The sequence below is a fragment of the Palaemon carinicauda genome, chromosome 37 (assembly GCF_036898095.1).
Source record: "Palaemon carinicauda isolate YSFRI2023 chromosome 37, ASM3689809v2, whole genome shotgun sequence".
Classification (NCBI taxonomy): Eukaryota; Metazoa; Arthropoda; class Malacostraca; order Decapoda; family Palaemonidae; genus Palaemon; species Palaemon carinicauda.
The window spans coordinates 67,088,601-67,091,716 of record NC_090761.1 but is presented as its reverse complement, the minus strand read 5'-3'; the positions used below and the strand labels follow the sequence as shown (position 1 = coordinate 67,091,716).

Below are 3,116 nucleotides of genomic sequence, written 5' to 3'. Positions count from 1 at the left end.
TCAACGTAGAAGCTTTGCACCTATCTATAATGCAATAGAGTGCCCTCAAACTTATTTTGCCGAGTGAACAAATAAGAATATCAGTATGAGAGAAGTTTTTTGGAATATTTTTCTGTTGCATAGTGGTAACTAAACCTCAAGATGGCCTAAGGTTGTACCATCTTTCTGTTAGAAAATTATCCTGTATTTACGAATGATATCAATTACGTATCTAGAATATAAGCTACAATTTACGAGGTTTAACAAAATTGTCAAAATGATCTGCTCGTTTCACATGACGAGGTGGCCGAGTGGTTAAGGCGTTGGACTGCTAATCCAATAGGGTCTCCCTGCGTGGGTTCGAATCCCATCCTCGTCGAAATTGATGTTTTCTCAGTAAGTGCAGACCGGGTTACCCTAGGTCGTTTGATTATTGACCGCTGTTGACCCGAATGAATGCGAAAAATCATGGTTTTGATAAGGGGAAGATTACTCATATCATTTGAATTAGGTGATTTTATCATTTCAAATTGATGTTGAATTTGGATTTCGAATTTAATGTAGATGATTTTATCACTTACAATGTAATATTGAATAACACTTTCTTATACATAAGTCGATTTTTAGTTTACCGAAGCAGTGTAATAAATGAAACAGTTTCACAATTTTCCGCAAGATTACTATATACTGTATATTATTCAGGATTATGAGAAAAAGACATTTTCGACGAGGATGGGATTCGAACCCACGCAGGGAGACCCTATTGGATTAGCAGTCCAACGCCTTAACCACTCGGCCACCTCGTCCTATGAGAAAACGGCATTCGTGTATTGATTTAGTGCATTTTTAGAGAAAATGTGAAAAAAAAACAGTTTGTACAGGCTGAACTGTCTTGGGATATAGTGCTTACTCTTACTTGAAGTTATACTCAGGAATGCTATTCTATCAGATTCCTTATTTCCTTTCATCAGTGGGCTATTTATCCTATTGGAGCCCCTGGGCTTATAAAATCCTACCATAGCCTACCAACCCTAAGGGCTTGTAGCATCCTGCTTTTCCAACCTTAAGGGCTTATTGCATCCTGCTTTTCCGACCCTAAGGGTTCATAGCATCCTGCTTTCCCAACCCTGAGGGCTTATAGCATCCTGCTTTTCCAACCCGAAGGGCTTATAGCATCCTGCTTTCCCAACCCTAAGGGCTGATAGCATTCTCCTTTTCCAACCTTAAGGCCTTATAGCATCCTGCTTTCCTAACCCTAAGGGCTTATACTAGCATCCTGCTTTTCCAACCCTAAGGGGTTTTAGTATCCTGCTTTTCCAACCCTAAGGGCTTATCGCATCATGTTTTCCTAACCCTAAGGGCTTATAGCATCCTGCTTTTCCAACCCTAAAGGCTTATAGCATCCTGTTTCTCTAACCCTAAGGGCTTATAGCATCCTACTTTTCCAACCCTAAAGGCTTATAGCAGGGATGGCCAACCTTTTGTTTCCCATGCACCAATTTTTTTCTCTTCTAATTCAGATGCGCCACACAAACTTTAACCCCCTTTCAATCCCTTAACTATGGTGATTTGGACATATTTGACGGTTATACATATAATAGTATGATATATTTATATAAGTGTATGTATGTATAAAGATATGTATGTATATATATATATATATATATATATATATATATATATATATATATATATATATATATATATCTTTATACATACATACACACACACACATACACACACACACACACACACACATATATATATATATATATATATATATATATATATATATATATATATATATATATATATATATATATATATGTGTGTGTGTGTGTGTGTGTGTGTGCACGTGCGCTCGCCTGGACAGATGTAGCAGCTGTAAAGGAAATTATTTAACATGGATACAAAGTAAACTGTACTTACTTTATTGACACTGAATTTGCATTGATAATATTCATTAGTTATTCCTGAAAGTACTAATAAAAATATATGAACATAATTAGCAGTTTTAAAGAAAAGTAATTTCACATGCAGGAAAAATAAACATAACTATGTTTAATGTGACTTTTGACTTCGCTTTGCTTTCACTAAATCTGTAATATTAGGAGTTGAATTAGAAACTGGGAGCAACAGACAGTTCTTCAGATTTGAATCGGATAGTCACGACCTCTGTTGGTTCTTGATCATTTTCATGGATGAAAATATTTTGATCGCCTCTGTATGTTGTTATAAAGCGACAGACATAACTTTGGGTAAATTTTCTAAATTCTGGAAAATGTTCACCTGTTAGTAATCGCCAAAAATTAAGCATTTCAGATGCACTTGGGAGTGAGGGAAGTTCATCAAATTTACTCTTCAGCATTGAATTTGCTTTTAGATCAATAAGTTCCATCTGTATATTATTAGGCATCTTCAGAATGTTATGCAAGCATGCAATCTTCTTCAGCAAAATAACTAAAACGACTATCAAAGGCCCCTCGTAGTAATATGATTTTTTCAATGTATTCTTTAAAGTTGGTATATGATGAAGGTATTATATATGTCTAAACTCTAACACATATATAGAAATGGTGTATTTTGAATAATTAAAAGAAAAAATGCAGGACATAGCGGAAGGTCCCCTTAAATTATTTTTGTATTTTTTTATAAAAATCAGTATTATTTTTGGTATTATTTTTTTATGAGCGGGCTTTGTTTTTTCTATTATCTCTGGGGTATAGTGCGCCACTTGTAATCGTGCAATGCGCCACTGTTGGCCACCCCTGGCTTATAGGATCCTGTTTTTCTAACCCTATGGGCTTATAGCACCCTGCTTTTCCATCGTAAAGGCTTATAGCATCCTGCTTTTCCAACTGTAAAGGCTTATAGCATCCTGCTTTTCCAACTGTAAAGGCTTATAGCATCCTGCTTTTCCATCGTAAAGGCTTATAGCATCCTGCTTTTCCAACTGTAAAGGCTTATAGCATCCTGCTTTTCTAATCGTTATAAGGGCTTATAGCACCCTGCTTTTCCATCGTAAAGGCTTATAGCATCCTGCTTTTCCAACTGTAAAGGCTTATAGCATCCTGCTTTTCCATCGTAAAAGCTTATAGCATCCTGCTTTTCCAACTGTAAAGGCTTATAGCATCCTG

At 35.9% G+C, this 3,116-nt stretch overlaps 2 non-coding genes across 2 annotated transcripts; one reads left to right on the top strand and one right to left on the bottom strand.

Moving 5' to 3' along the window:
- Positions 1 to 276: 276 nt before the first annotated feature.
- On the top strand, positions 277 to 358 carry TRNAS-GCU (transfer RNA serine (anticodon GCU)). Its single transcript has one exon. It is a non-coding gene; the product is annotated as a tRNA-Ser (tRNA).
- Positions 359 to 703: 345 nt separating this feature from the next.
- Positions 704 to 785, bottom strand: TRNAS-GCU (transfer RNA serine (anticodon GCU)). Its single transcript has one exon. It is a non-coding gene; the product is annotated as a tRNA-Ser (tRNA).
- Positions 786 to 3,116: the final 2,331 nt, after the last annotated feature.